The sequence below is a fragment of the Mesoplodon bidens genome (assembly GCF_964165515.1).
Source record: "Mesoplodon bidens genome assembly, chromosome: 5".
Classification (NCBI taxonomy): Eukaryota; Metazoa; Chordata; class Mammalia; order Artiodactyla; family Ziphiidae; genus Mesoplodon; species Mesoplodon bidens.
The window spans coordinates 34,206,655-34,217,496 of NC_138161.1; the positions used below are offsets into that span (position 1 = coordinate 34,206,655).

At 36.8% G+C, this 10,842-nt stretch overlaps 1 pseudogene across 1 annotated transcript; it reads right to left on the reverse strand.

Moving 5' to 3' along the window:
* Nucleotides 1-221: 221 nt before the first annotated feature.
* On the reverse strand, nt 222-1,783 carry LOC308618068 (lysine-rich nucleolar protein 1-like; annotated as a pseudogene). Its single transcript has one exon. The product of its transcript is annotated as a lysine-rich nucleolar protein 1-like (transcript).
* Nucleotides 1,784-10,842: the final 9,059 nt, after the last annotated feature.

A 10,842-nucleotide genomic window follows, 5' to 3' on the forward strand; every position in this document is an offset into this window, starting at 1 on the left:
GTCTTCAACAGGGACGGAAGCTTCACACAGAAACCAGTAGGTTTCAGCCACTCACATATTCTCCTGGTTCCTGAAATGAGCTGCCCTCACTGCACTTTGTCCAAGCACATCAACATAGTTGTCCTTTATCTCTGCAGGAATTCGATTCGAGACAACTGTCCTATGGCTTTCATCTGCATAACAGAACAATAAAAGCAATGTTGGCCGTTTGGTGGGACAAGACAGGAGAGTTTTTTGGGATTTTTTTTTTTCTTTTTTTTTTTTTTTTGCAGTACGCGGGCCTCTCACTGTCGTGGCTTCTCCCGTTGTGGAGCCCGGACGCGCAGGCTCAGCGGTCATGGCTCACGGGCCCAGCCGCTCCGCGGCATGTGGGATCTTCCCAGACCGTGACACGAACCCATGTCCCCTGCATTGGCAGGCAGACTCTCAACCACTGCGCCACCAGGGAAGCCCAAGACAGGAGAGTTTAATCTTCAAACTTGATTGACTTGGATTCGTTCCTGTCAATATAAAAGATTTTGTCCAGAGCCATGGAGAAGCCAAGGCCGGCCCTCTGCTTGTACTTCCAACTCATGGCCCGGTCGTAGTCCTGCTGTAGATTCTGCTGCAGGGTGTCGGCCACCTTCTTGCTGAGGGCCATGTTGGGCCTGCCAACCATGTTAGGGGGGCGACTGAATGAAGGGGACAGATTTTTAAAGCCACCCATGAGTATGAGAAATTTCAGTTTCAAAGCCAGCAGTATCCCATTGGCCAAACTGAGTTCCTATCTGCTTCCTGGTGTCAGAAGCTTCCATTCTCCCCGACTCACGATCGAGCTCTTCTTGCAAGGCCTTTCGCCTCACCCGGTCTATGTGCGCCTCGCCCATGTTGCCCTTCTTTTCCAACACTACCTCCAAGTCCGTGTTGCGCTCCTCCTCCCAAGGTTCTCCTGCCTCTTCTTCTTCCTCTTCAGAGCTGGCAACTCAGTGTCTGCCTGCTCTGCCTTTTTCTTGGACTCCATTTTCTTCTTCACAGGGGCCTTGGGGTCATCTCCTATTGGGATGTATTCTGGAGCTTCAACTTTGACTGACTTCTTTTTGCTTCCTTTCCTATGGCTGCTCTCCACAGACCTGGAGAGCTCAGGGTGCCCTAGGGGGATATCTCCCTCCTGGTGGATTTTCTTTTTCTTCTTCATCTTCATGTTGTGTTTCCTGGGGCTCCCCTGCTTCCGTTTCTGTCCTGAGGCTGCCTGCTCAGGGATGCCACGTTTCCCAACTGAGCAAGTGTACAAAGCATCCCTGGCTTCAAAGAACCAAGGGTCCCTGGAAGAGAAGGCTGTAGCTTCCTGCACCTTCTTCTCCTTCTTGTGTTTTTTGAGATTCTTGCCAACTCTGGTCACCTCCTCGCCCTGCCTGGGGTCTGCAGAGGTCTTCACCCTTGAGCCAGGGGACACGGACTTTCTCTTCTTCTTCTTTTCCCTACCGAGGGACTCAGTTGGACTAAGTGCCTGCTTCGTGGGGCTGGGTGATGGCTCAATCCATCTGGCACGTAACATGGTCTCAGGGTCTAAGGGCTCCTCGCAGACGGTGCTGTGACCCTCTCTTCATGAGAGGCATTTTGGGTGCCTGCTCTTGGACCATATTCTTCGAGGGTGATGTGGCTCTTGTGGGACAAATCCCGCAAAATAATTGTCATTGTTTAAAATCGAGTATTGAGTCTCTGGTTCTTTAACTACCTTCTTTTTCTTCTTCTTTTTCTCTGGGAGCCCAAGGCCCAGGTCTCCTTTGTGAGTCTTAGCGATCATTCCCAAAGGCCAAACTTCCCTGCCTCCATGTGAGAGCCCACTCCGCTGTAACCACCAATAATTTTTTATCTCAATGAATGACATTCAATTATATTCTCATTTTTATATATATGGAAGTATCCTTACTTATGTCACTCAGAGCCAATTTTATCTGAATAATGAACTATTTGGAATAATCAGTAGTTATGTTTCTTCTTTTCTGACTAGCACTGATCAGTCTACTTTTAACCGTGTAGGCCATTTGGAAGACAGAGCAATTTCAGTGTAGATTAGTGATAACTGATATTTCTAATAAAGTAATAAGAAAGAATGAGGATCCCAAGGTTAATTTGTACTAATTTACACTTAATAAACCACCAAAGAGAAAATTATATTATCATAATAAACATAATATCATTGCCTTATCTCTACTAGTAATCACTGCATAATAACTCTCTAAGTTAGACATCAAGTCATGAGCCACCTAATTTTAACCAAAAATCCTTAATAATTTTATATTATTTCTTTTAAAATAATGTCATATTATAGTGACATATAAGTATGTATGTATCACATATAAAGTATTATGACAGTATTCATTTTCTGAACCCTTATTTATCATGAGCAATCCTTTTTATTTATGCCATTTTAATACTGGTGAGGACTAGCAATGAGGATTCTCTGAATCTCTGCTAAAGCTTATATCTGGGTTCAAATGAGAGGAGGTATCCTATAAAGAATATTATAATTTATCTTTGGTCAATTGATTAATTTTATTGGCACATTATTAAAATTTAGTGTTTATTCTTCATTTCACAAATATATATTGAGGGCTTATTATATAATAGGGATTCTGCTATTATTGAGAGAACATTGTGAATCAAACATACGTGATGTGAGCCTCACTGAGCATACGATCCAGTGATGGAGACAAACAATTAAATACACAGTTTTTATATGGATATAATTATATTGTCAGGGTGCTATGGGAGCACACAGGAGATCAGGGAAAAAAAGGAAGTGAAAACCAGAAGGACACAATATAAAAGAGACTGGAAGCTATTTCTTAAGGCTGTGGTGTGAAATGTAAGTGGCCTGGTAGTGAAAGATGAGGTCAGAGAGGAAAGCAAATTCCAAAGCATGAAGTGGCCCTCAGTCTCTGAAGAAGAGTTTGTCCTTCACACTTTCAGAAAAGTAGGAAGTCATTGAAGGACTTTAATTAGAGAAAGGGCATGACCCTTTAGATTTAGATTTCTAAGACTTCAGAAAGACCCCTCTGGGTATAGCATAGAAAACATTATAAGAAAAAAAAAATCGATTGCACTCTTCTTGCCTTATTAGATTATTAAATATACCTTGGCAACTACATAGTTTGATTTAATCTAATAATACATTATATACTGCTAAATTCACAAAGCTTTATACAATAGAGTAAACGCTATGTTTCCTTGATATGCTTTTCTATTCTCCCATTCCCTTTCCTTTCATAAAGACAATAATCTTCCTTGTGTTTTATAATACATCTGTTGGGCTGAGAAAATCTTATGAGGCAAGGCTAATCGTCTTACCTTGAATGTTTTAGTTTTCTTGTGACAAGTTTGAACTATTGCCATCATAGTCATAGATCATTGTTAAATTCAAGTAAAGCTGAGTGACCACAAACCCTTGGCCACAGTAACTGGAGCAGGGAACAAAAGCTGATTCATCGTGGGTTAATTGGGCTCTCTCTCATATGGCATTTAAACTCCTAATCTTAATGACTGTGGTAGATACCTGGGTCATATGATTGGCAGAGTAAAGGTGAATGTTCTTCAAAGGTATTATATTAAAGTCTTTGGAACAGTACATGATTATGATCTTCTTAGGACAGATTTGTCAACACTTCCTTGGATTTGATATGATGTCAAGTATCCTTAAAATAAATAAATTTTCCTTGAGTTATATTTTGATTTGTTTTTTGTTTCTTAGAAACAAAATTATACACTGTCTGTACTATCAAAATAATCATTTGACAAACTAAAGAATTTAATGTCTGCTAGTATTAAAATAGCTAGTACATTAGCATGTCTTTATCTGAGCAGAAATATTTTTTGTTGCTAGTGAATTTTGTTAAAATATACCTGTTAGGTTCAGATGATTTCATCTATGTAAAACAGAAAATCCTAATTCACCAACTTTCAAAATTCAGGGAAAAAATTGTCATATTACTAGAAGCTCTGAGATAGAATGATAGTTAATTTAGCACCTCAATGACATTGCTAACACTAAGAATCTACATCTCGCTTTCTGTGCCCTCCATTCTCACCGTGCCAACTATATCCGTGCATTTTTCCAACATTGTTACAAGAGCTATGATCATCTCATCCTCCCACAACAATATCATATTTCTTGAATACATGATACCACTTAGAAATACCTGTTTTTAAACAAATAACTTAGAACTTAAGATAAAATTAGAATCTTGGATAGAGAGCATCTTTGAGATCATCAAACGTTACACTTTCATTTAGAGATTTGAAACTGTGTCCTCCACAATTTTACTTAAATTAATGGCTCCCTGACCAATAAGTTCTTGTATACATAGACAGGAAGTGTGAAGGGGATTGGCTAGAGTTCCGTTCAAGGAATGAAAAGGTGGACTGCACAATGAAAAAATTGTCTTCCAAGGTACTGGGACATGGGTGGTGATTGTGTGCCATGGGGATAAGGAAGATAGGGATTTGAGGAAGGTAACAAATACGTTTAATCAGCTTGATAATTCCAATTTGCCCTTGGAACCATGTTGTTTTATCCTCTATATGTATTCATTTCCAATATTGAGACATCAAATTCATGCAGTAGTATTCTCAGGCCTCTGGAAGAATGTTTCATCCAGAATTCAGAATCTATGGGGATTGCACATGAAGACTTGATTCCTGTTTGTAGGAAATTTATAATAAAATTGGGGATGCAACTAATATAAACAATTTATTGCTAAAAAATAAGGGTTAAACTAAAGTGCTACAGAATTACTGTATTCCAAATGTGTCCCACAGTGTTTTAAAATTTAAAAGGTCACTTTGGAGATAAAGGAGTTTATACTGCCAGCCACTTCATTTGAGCATTTATCTTTCAATTGAAGTGACATTATTTTCCCCTATTTTACATACTGAGTTTCCACCGAAGATTGTATTTGCAGAAAAAGAGACAGTCACAGAAAATTTTACAAAGAATTAGAAAGTCATGGAGAAGTGGTATTTGAAGTAAGGCATAGAAAGTTTGGTAATATAAATGTTATATTTCATTTTTCTACCTTTTCCCTCATGACACCAATGCAATATAAGATTGTATGTATAATGTATATACAATATATATCAAAAGATACATATATATGTATCTTTTTACATGAACATCATAAATAAACAACCTTGTTTTCATGTTAATGACAACAATGCCTTCATCAAAATAGCAAATATCTTTCATGTTATATTCTTAGGCTTGTAGGAAATTGAGTTTACACATATGCAGCTTCTCTCTCTCTCTCTTTTTTTTTATATTCAAAGTTCCCTTTGGTAGTTTCTACTTTATACAAGTTGAATATATTATATATACACATAAGATAAAAGAAAACTTCAGTCAAGATTTTTTATTTTTTAGCATCTTCTCTGTTTGACCACAACAAGAGTAATGAAATCATTTCTGGGAGGAATTTCAGTGCTAAGGTCTCCAATATAATATGCTCTCTGAGATCAATAGAAGCTATCCTTCTCTTGTTCTCATTTTCTATTTCACTTTGTACCTCTTGGTTGTTACTGAACTGAATTCTGAGTGTCAATCTGGAAATCTGTTTTTTATTTTTGAGTGTTCTGACATAAGAGCAGTTAACGTTGGGGAGAGAAATACCTGTTTCATTGAATGCAGATGGTCAGTGCACTGCTGTTAATACTCAGAAGAGTTTTTCTGAAATATTATTCTAAAATAGTATTTTATTGAACTGACTTTTTAAAATTGACTATTTTTTAAGAGCAATTTTAGGGTTACAGCCAAACTGAGGGGAAGGTACAGAGATTTCCCACGTACTCCCAGCTCCCACACATGCATCACCTCCCCCATTATCAACATCAGCCATGAGAGCAGTACATCTGTTACAATGGATGAACCTACATTGATACATCATAATCATCCAAAGTGCATAGTTTACATTGTGGTTCACTCTTAGAGTTGTACATTCTATGGGTTTGGAAAAATGTGTAATGACATGTATCCATCATTATAGTATCATACAGAGTATTTTCACTGCCCTAAAAATATCCTGTGCATCACCATCCCTCTCCTCCAACCCTGGCAACCACTTATCTTTTACTGTCTCTATAGTTTTGTCTTTTCTAGAATGCCATATGATTTTAATCATACACTATGTAGCCTTTTCAGATTGTCTTTTTTCACTACTAATATGCATTTTAGGATCTTCCATGTATTTTCATGGCTTGATAGCTTTTATTGCACTGAATAATATTCCACTGTCTTGATGTACCAGATTTTATATATCTATTCACCTACTGAAGGACATCTTGGCTGCTTCCAAGTTTTGGCAGTTATAAAGTTGATATAAACATCATGTGCATGTTTTTGTGTGGACATAAGTTTTCAACTCCTTTGGGTGAATACCAAGGAGTTCCACTGCTGAAATTGTATGATTAGAGAATGTATCGTTTTGTAGGAAACTTCTAAAATGTTTTTCAGAGTGGTTGTAACATTTTGCATTCCCACCAGCAATGCATAAGAGGATCTTTTTACTCTACCATTTGGCTAGCATTTGGTGTTTTCAGTGTTCCAGATTTTGGTCAAGGATGGCCAGTACGTGGTGGTATTTCATTGCTTTAATTTGCATTTCCCTGATGAAAAATAAAATGAAACATTTTTTCATTTCCTTATTTGCCATCTGCATATCTTCTCCATCTGCATATCTTCTTTTCTAGGTGAATGTTAAGGTCTTTGGTTCATTTTTTAATTAGGTTGGTTGCTTTAATATTGTTGATTTTTAAAAGTTCTTTGTACATTTTGGATAGCAGTCCTTTATCAGATGTGTATTTTATAAATGTTTTCTCCAAGTCTCTGGCTTGTTTTCTCATTATCTTGACATTGCTTTGCAAAGCATATGTTATTAGTTATAGTTAAGCTAGCTTATCAATGATTTCTTTCATGGTTTGTCCCTTCAGTGATACATCTCAAAAGGCATCACCATATCCACGGTCATCTAGGTTTCTCCTATGTTACCTTCCAGATGTTTTGTAGTTTTGCCTTTTACACTTAGATCTGTGATCCATTTAGAGTTAATTGTGGTGTAAGGTCTGTGTCTAGATTCTTTTTTTTTTTTTTTTTGCATGTGAATATCCAGTTGTTTCAGCCCCATTTGTTGAAAAGGCTATTTTTTTCCCCACCCCCTTTTTTTTTGCCTTTGCTCCTTTGTCAACGATCAGAATTCCTAATCCTTTTTATAGGAGAATTGCATTCAAAACTAGGATATCTCAGGTCTGGGTATGCTCATTGCTACTGGGTTGTCAGACCCACTAGGCATACATATCTAGGAATATTCATATATATGTATATACATATATGAATACACACATATTTCTTTCTTGAATTATTTCTGTATATATACCTCTATTTCTCTATCTATACTATATATATATATATATATATATATATATACAATTTTTTTTTTCCCATACTGATGTCTCCAACTCTAATTCCATACCACAGGTTTCATTTTAGCCTTCCCCTCTTGCTTATTTATGACTTCCCTCTTTGGCAGTGACACATTTAGGTCCCACCTTCCACCACCCATTAACTTGTTAGTTCATTCTCAGTATACCTATAAAGCAGGTTCAGAATTGCTAACTCAAACCCCTGTGAGAAATTTATCAGTTAGACTACAGTGCTTTGTACCATTTCTTTTGTCTTTACTTTTACAATTTCCCATCAAAACACCATTTTCAAAAGTTACTTAGGTCAAATCTTTTTTCTTCCCCACTGGTTTTCAGCTTTTTTGCATGAACAACTCCATCTATCACAAAGCATTTTCTTTAATTATGAGAAAGCTTGCATCTGATTACTTCAAACAATAACATATTGTGAAAATATAATATATTAACAAAGAGGGCTTCAATATCATTTCTCTATTTTCCAGGTGAGAAGTAAGTAATTTTCATCAAAGCGCATACTTTCAGCCAGAACAGATGGTGCTATGTGGTTCAGGTAGTGACTAATTTTTACACTATAGGGAACTAGTGACAGTCATAGCTAAGTATGGCTAAGCTACGTGAGTATGTTCTGATTCAGTATGTATGTTCTTTTTCCTGCAGCGAGTGATTATCAATCATCCACTTCTATTTTCCTATCATCTGATTTCAAACTGCATTGGAAGGGTCAGTATCATACACTAGGATTTTTATTCTATTGCATGCAATATTATTTTCTTTAAGAACTTCCTCAGTTGTCATTTGACATCGTGTTATACTGATGTACAATTGATTGATTATTACATAATGATATAATTCTATCTCTTTTCCTAGTGTTATAATTTTCTTATTTCATGATTATAAAATTAAATTATCTATGAAGTGCAGTGTTAGGTTCCATTCGTTTTCTACTGCTGTGCAAAAAATTACTACAAATTTAGTAGCTTAAATTTAGAACACCTATACACTTTCTTACAGCTTCTGTGAGGCAGATCTTTTTCTTAGGGTTTTGCAAGGCTACAATGAAGGTGTCATCTGGGCTGCATGCTCATCTGGAGACTCAACAAGGGAAGAGCCCACTTCCAAACACATATAGGGAGTTGGCTGAATTTATTTCATTGTGGCTGTATGAATGAGGGTCCTTATTTTTTATTGGCTATTGACCTGAGGTTACTCTCAGATCCTAGAGACAACCCCCACACTGCCCTACATCATGACCCTCTCCACAAGGGCAGTTTCCTTCTTCAAGACCAGCTGGAGGATCCCTTCCTCCAGGCTGCTATGACTGAGCCTTATATAATGTAAAATAATCATGGGCTTGACATCTACACATTTGCCATATTCTATTGTTGAGAAGAAACAATTGGCTCTGTTCCTAATCAAGGTCACTTGGGCAAAGGGTGACTCATGGGGATATCAACTTAGGGTGTGTCTACCTCATAGCTGTTGCAGATGTTAAGGTAAATATATTGGGTTGGCCAAAATGTTCATTCGTTTTTTTCTACCAGGTGACTCTAGTAGCACTTAGTTGTCTTTAACTCCATTCAAAACAATGTTGTTAGATTGTATGTGATAGCTGTCATATCAGCGTGCATTTAAAAAAAGACTTATCAAAATTGGTAAATTTTTGTGTAGCCATTTTAATATTGAAGATGGAAGAAAAAAAGCATTATTTTGGCATATTATGTTTTATTATTTCAAGAAAGGTAAAAATGCAACCAAAATGCAAAAAAAGATTTGTGCAGTGTATGGAGAAGGTACTGTAACTGATCAAACATGTTGAAAGTTGTTTGTGAAGTTTTGTGCTGGAGATTTCTCACTGGATGATGCTCCACAGTTGGGTAGACAAGTTGAAGTTGATAGCAATCAAATTGAGACATTAATTGAGAACAATCAATGTTATACCACAAGGGAGATAGCCAAGATACTCAAAATATCTAAATCAAGTGTTGAAAATCATTTGCACCAGCTTCATTATGGTCACTGCTTTGATGTTTGGGTTCCACATAAGTTAAGTGAAGAAAACCTTCTTGACCATAGTTCCACATGCGATTCTCTACTTAAACATAATATAAACGTTCCGTATTTTAAAACAAATTGTGATGGGTGAGGAAAAGTGTATACTGTACAATAATCTGGAATGGAAGAGATTGTGGGGCAAGCGAAATGAACCACCACCAACAAAACCAAAAGCTGGTCTTCATTCAAAGAAGGTGATGTGTATATGGCGGGATTGGAAGGGAGTCCTCTATTATGAGTTCCTTCTGGAAAACCAAAAGATTAATTCCAACAAGTACTGCTCCCAATTAGCCCAAATGAAAGCACACTCAACAAAAAGTGTCCGGAATTAGTCAACAGAAAACACATAATCTTCCATCAGGATAACACAAGACCGCATGTTTCTTTGATGACCAGGCAAAAACTGTTACAGATTGGCTGGGAAGTTCTGATTCATCTGTCATATACAGCAGACATTGCACCTTCGGATTTCCATTTATTTCAGTCTTTACAAAATTCTCTTAATGGAAAAAATTTCAGCTCCCTGGAAGACTGTAAAAGGCACCTGGAACAGCTCTTTGCTCAAAAAGATAAAAAGTTTTAGGAAGATTGAATTATGAAGTTGCCAGAGAAATGGCAGAATGTAGTGGAACAAAAGGGTGAATACGTTGTTCAATGAAGTTCTTGGTAAAAAGGCAAAATATATCTTTTATTTTTACTTAAAAACTGAAGGCACTATTTGGCCAACCCAATAAAATATATATTTCCTCTTTTTATAAGTTTTCTATCTAGTGTGGCAGCAGATAACAACAAAGTAAACAGGACATAAAAATACTTACAAATATCAGTGTGTTATAAAGCAGAAATAGACTGCTAAGAAAGAGATTAATGTAGAGAAAATCTATTTCAGATGGACTAGAATGCAATGGCATTTGGAGGCCAGACATCTTTCTAAAAACAAGACCTAAATTATGAGAAAAAACTAGCCATGATAAAAACAAGGAAGGGGGAAGGGACATACTCTTTCAAACAGAGGGAATACTGTGATTTTAGAAGTAGGAAAAAAAAAGTGACTTGCTTGAAAAGCTGCAATAAGGAATGTGCAGTGTAATTATAATGAAAAAAGGATCATGGGTATATAGAGAGTGTTCATAGATTTTTAGTCCAAAAAAGGAACTTATGTTTTATTTTAAGAGCAATGGGTGTTAGTGTGAGGAAAAAGTGGTATGACCTGATTCATAATTGACAAATCTTCCTCTGTTAAATAAGAAACAATTGAAGACTGGATGGAGGAAGGCCAACTAGAAGGTTATTGCATTATCACAGGCTAAAAATGGTTGAGGCTTGGCCAAGAGTAGTGAC